Source organism: Pteropus vampyrus, unplaced genomic scaffold (assembly GCF_000151845.1).
Source record: "Pteropus vampyrus isolate Shadow unplaced genomic scaffold, Pvam_2.0 Scaffold28, whole genome shotgun sequence".
NCBI lineage: Eukaryota > Metazoa > Chordata > Mammalia > Chiroptera > Pteropodidae > Pteropus > Pteropus vampyrus.
The window spans coordinates 1071250-1076945 of NW_011888809.1; the positions used below are offsets into that span (position 1 = coordinate 1071250).

At 40.2% G+C, this 5696-nt stretch overlaps 2 pseudogenes; one reads left to right on the plus strand and one right to left on the minus strand.

The window, feature by feature from the left end:
* Window positions 1-2478: 2478 nt before the first annotated feature.
* On the plus strand, window positions 2479-2596 carry LOC111737620 (annotated as a pseudogene).
* Window positions 2597-3282: 686 nt separating this feature from the next.
* Window positions 3283-3400, minus strand: LOC111737569 (annotated as a pseudogene).
* Between the last annotated feature and the right edge of the window lie 2296 nt (window positions 3401-5696).

The window sequence follows — 5696 nt, forward strand, 5'->3', positions numbered from 1 at the left end:
CATAAATCAGTGAAGTCATTCAGAGAGGTGGGTAGACAGTTTGTCTGATTCTGTTCTTTCTCTAGTATCTTCAGGTAGTTTCTTTTTGTATTAAACGCAGGTTTTATTATTTTCTGCAGGTAAGAGTCATGTGGTAGAGTCTTAATCTATCACGCCAAAAAGTGAGATTTCACTTTTGTATTTCTGAAAAGGTCTATTTCACCTTCATTTTTGCACTATATTTTTGTTCTCGGTTTGCAGATTTTTCTTTCAGTGCTTCAGAGATGTTTCTCTACCATCTTCTGGTTTGCATTGTGTCCAACAACATTTTCCCTACCATCCTTATTTTTGTTCCTCTGCACATAATCCATTCTTTTCTTCTGACTGCTTTTAACGTTTTCTCTTTACCATTGGTTTTAGCAACTTCATTATGAGGTGCCTTGGTATGGTTTTCTTTATGATTTTTATGCTTGAGGTTGAGCTTCTGTGATTTGCGAGTTTATTTTTTTTATCAAATTCGAACAAATTTCAGCCATTATTTCTTCACATATTTACTGACCTCTCCTTCACCCCACTCCCTCTTTCTAGGATTTCAGTTACTTGTATGTAAAGCTGCTTAATGTATCAGGTCACTGATGTTCTGTTCATTTTTAAGTCAGTCTTTTCTAACTCTTTTATTTCGGATTGTTTCTATTGCTATGTTTTCAGCCAGTCATCTCTTCTTATTTAATGTCTAATGCTATTAATTCCATTCAGTGTATTTTTCCTCTCTAGAATTTTGATTTAAGCCTTTTTTTTATATCTTCTATTTCACTCTCATGATGCTCATGTTTTCTCTGCCTTTTTGAACATATGGAATATATTTGTAATAGCTATATTGATGTCCTTATTTGCTATTCACTGTATAATTTCTGGATCTGTCCCTATTGATTGATTTTTCTTCTACTTCTTTGAATGACAGTAGTTTTTTATTGAATGTCAGATATTTGGATTTTATACTGTTGGGCAGTAGAATTTTTTTATATATATACTTTTAAACATTTGGAGATTTCAGTAAGGGATACAGTTTGATCATTTCAGGGCTTGCTTTTAAGTTTTGTTATGTGGGTCCAGAACAACAACTCTTGAACTGGGGCTAAATTGGTCAGGCTATTGAAGTAATTTCCTTCTAAGGAGTCTATACCCAGTGTGCTGGGAGGTCTTCCTACTCCAGCCATTGTGAACACCAACTCTTCCTAGCTTTGCGTAAGCTCTGCTGACTGTTCCATCTCCTCCTCTTCTGCAGTGCTTCTTTCCCAATGTCAGTTGTTTCTGTACACAAATGTACTGGTTGGTACCCAGGCAAAAATTCAAGGAGACTCCTTGGTAGATCTCTAAGAGCTCTCTCTCTCTCTGTGCTGTAGCCTGGAAACTCTCTCCAGACAGTGAACTGGGACACTTGTAGGGTTCATCTCATTTGTTTCCCTTCCTCAGGGATCACTGTCCTGAGTTGCCTGTTATCCAATGTCTTAAAATCGTTGTTTCATGTATTTTGTTCAAGTGATGATTAAGGCAGAGGATAAATCTAGATCCTATTACTTCATTGTGTCCAAAAGAAGATATTGCTTTCATTCTTTTAAGTAATCTTCTTAACTGAAGCACAGCATACATGCATAAAAGTGTATAAATCCTAAGTGTATGGCTCAATAAACTTTCACAAAATAAACACATGTATAACCACTTCCCATATTAATAAACAGAATATCACTAGCACCCCAGAAACTTCATGTTCCTTCCCAGTCATTACCTGTCCTCCCAGGGAAACCGCTATTATAATTTATAACACCATAGTGCCTGTTTTTGAACTTGATATGAATGAAATAATGTAGTGTGTACTCTTATGTGTCTGGTTGCTTTCACTTAGCATTATGTTTGTCAGATTCATCTATGTTATGTGAAGCAATAATTCATTTATTTTCATCACTATGTAACATTCCATTTTATGAATATACCACATTATTCATCTGCTTTTACTGTTGATGATATTTGAGTTGTTTCCAGTTTGGGGTTATTATGAATAGTGCTGCTATGATCATGTTTGTTCACTTTTTTGTATGTTTTATGTATGTATTTCTAGGAGTAGAACGACTGAGTCACAGACTGGGCATCTCTTGAATTTTACTAGATGCCACCAAATAGTTTTCCAAAGTTGTTATCCAACTTACATTACCATTAGCATTGCATCAGAGGTCCAGTTGCTCCATATCCTCACCAGCACTTGCTTTTATGGTTTTTTCTTTTTAGCCATTCTGATGGTTTTTACTTATATTGCCTTTGAGAACACCTCACAGGCATAATAAAACTACCAGGCAGAATGAGCTAACAGTGCCAGTTTGAGACTCTTGTATGTAAGGTGTTTCTTCCCAATGGCTTTGGGCATTTCCGAAAGCATTCATTTGTTACATTTGTGTTCGTCAACATTTTTTTATCAGAATTTGAAAGCTAAATGTTAGATGGTTTGTCTACAGCCATGCTACCCTGAACGTGCCCTATCTCCTCTGATCTCAGAAGCTAAGCAGAGTTGGGCCTGGTAGTACTTGAGTGGGAGACCACTTAGGAATACCAGGTGCTGTAGGCGTTTAAAAAAAAAAAAAGAATAAATGTTAGATTTTTTGTTGTTGGTGGTGTAATAGTTTTATTTAGTTCAAATCAAGACATCACATTTTGTAGCCCATCATGATAAAGCAACATTTAGCTCTTCTTTGTAGCTGAAACTCAGGAATTCATTGCGCCCAATGACTCCTGAGGTTCTCCCTCCTCCTTGGCCATAGGTTTGGTTCGGAGCTTGCTGAAAATGACATGATGGCCCTCCGTTCTACTTATCCAGCATATCAAAGGGATGTTCCTGTATTCAGCATACTTACTATTGTAGTTCTGATAACTGCTGGGCCACACAAGTTCGGAATAGAGAGGATGTAATATATGGAAAGGAAGAAAGTCAAAAGGTCTAGGCTCAGAGCTGCCTGGTACAGTTGTGCATGATTCTTGGGATTGCTAGTCACTCTTTTGTCTATGAGAATGACACCTCTAGGAATTGTGCAGTGCACAACCCATGAAGCTAGCTGCACACAGTAGTCATGCCTGTCATGGTCAGGGATGATAAGTAATTTGATGTGACTAGAGGGCAAGGTGGGTTGGGTAGAGGAACAAGAGAAACCAGACTCAGAGTTGGGGCAACATAACTGACTCAGCCCTTGTTAGAGGCTTACTTTATTATTTATTTATTTGTTTGTTTGTTTGTTTGTTTATGCACGCATGCATGCATGCCTACAGCACCTGGTATTGCAAGGTGGTCTCCATCCAAGTTCTAACCAGGCCTGACCCTGCTTAGCTTCCGAGATCAGTCGAGTTCGGGCTCATTCAGGGTGGCATGGCCGTAGACTTAGAGGCTTACTTTAAAACTCCACCCCACCCCCACCCCTACTAGATGAGGGATTCTACAACCGCTGCCTGGGAGTTAGAGGCTACATGACCCAGTATGACCCGCCTAAGTCCTCTGGGCCTTGTAAAACGCTGAGTCTGCGCTTTGTCCATCCTTAGGTCTCATCTAGTTCTGACATTGTAACATTTTATGGTCTGGCTGGATTTGCATCCCTGGTGCTGAAGAGAAACCCTCTAGAATACCACAACTAAGCGAGGGAAATAGGAGAGAAAGACAAAGGTTGGGATCAGATCTGAGGTGTTCATGGTTTTCTCACTGGAGTAGATGGGCTGACATTGTTCTTGCTGCTTTTCTGCAAAGTGGACTGGAGCACTCTGGGCATCCATACCCTGCCTGTTCAGTACAAAACTGGAGTAGAGTACAACGCACCTCACTCCTCAGTCCATATGTTTCCTGCTCTCTAATTGTTCTCTCTTCTTGACAAGAGAATTCCTAGCATCTGAAAGACCAATCACTGGTGTCTTTTGAGCCATCCAAGGAGACTCAAGGCAGGAAACTCAGACTTAGTCTCCTCATTTGCGACCTCTCCCTCTATCCCATGACAGAATCACTGAAACTAGCACTGTTCTTCCCTTCGCCATTGTCTTTCATTTCTTCTTTTTTTACTTTAAAACTCCACCCCACCCCCACTCACCCCTACTAGATGAGGGATTATACAAGCTTCCTCCTCTTGGATCCCTCAGCCCTCTGAGCCAAGAAGGCTGCCATTGAACTGGGGCAGAGGTGAAACCCAAGTCAGGAAGGAGAAATGCTGATTATGTTCCAGCTTCTCTTGCTACACAACTTTGGTCTCAACAAGTTGAGGAACCAACGCCCTGTCCTTCCTCTGTCTTGGGCTTCCTCTCTTGCCTGCAGCCTCAGCACACTCCTCTGCCTGGGAAAACTGGGTAAACCTGGATGGGAAGCTGTGCCGCACCTATCTAAACCCTAGATTTATGTTACCAAGTCATGAGAGGTGGCTTCTGAAGGTAGAAGAAAAATCTCAGGGCCCTGATGTTTCTTCCCTGTGGCCTGCCAAAGTGGAAGGTATTTCTCTGAAAGAAAGAGACTCTTTGGGTTGACACTCTTGGTCTCTAAGCCCTCATTACACTTTGTATGCATGTCTTATGTGCTTGTTAAGGGCATTAAATGGTTGAGTTAGGGGCCTCCTTTTGGGCTATAAGGAGCTATCCACTGTTTGTCAGAGTTTCTTCTGACAGACTCAGGGTCTCTTCTGGAAGGTGAGGTTCATGGTCAAGTTTTGCCTTCCTTCCAGTTACTTGGACAAAAAAATGTATCCTTTAAAGTAGAAACTAGCACTGGTGGAAGAGTTCCAGGAAATAGCAGAGCAAGAATCTCTTTTGGCTCTGGTTACAAAGGGAGTAGCCCTGGAGATATAAGTGGTAGGATGGCACCTCCCCAAGGAGGAGACAAAAGCCAGGACAAGGAACCTGGGAAAGGTGCCCTCTGTTGTACCAGGACTTTGAGACTAAGTATCTATCATGAGACCAGATGTAAACTGGAGATTTATAAGCCCTGGGACTAAGTTAACTATGGTATTAGCTGTGGTAGAAACCTTTCTAGCCTAGCTTTTGGCTTATTTTTCTTCTTCTTTGCAAGGACAACTTTTACATTAACCGAAAAGAATACACTGCACACTTAAAATATATTCACTGTGGCTTGGACCTTATAAGGAGTAAAGAACAAGAGACAGAGGTTCTCCCCTCAAGGAGGCTACTAAATAACTAGAGAGAGAAGAACAAGACGTGTATCTCCTAAGGAACAGTACAACTGATAACAATTTTTTTCTTTCTATATTAAGCCAAAATTTAGCATAAACTTCCTGAGCAGACACCAGCTGGGCAACAGTGAGAGCATTAAGCATCTCAAAAGGAGAGGAGGAGCTATCATGGGACTCAGAATTGTTCCTAGTTCATCTATAAGTGTTGATGACCCATGCATGCATGAACTGTCAAAAATAAACAATAAACAAGAAAATGAAAGACTATATCTAATTAATTGCTAAGTGATGTGGGCCAATTAAATGCTGAGGGGATCCACAGACATCTAAGAGATTCTAGGTGCTGAGAAAGGTCCAGTTATCACTAAACTGGGAATAAACAAAGGGCATTCTGGACAAGTGAACAGTAGGAGGAAAATGCAAACAAATCCTAATTTTCAAAATCACTCCCATTTCTATTGATTTTAAATTTTTCAAAGAATCTTCGTAACCCTGGTCTTTTTTTTTTTTTTTTTT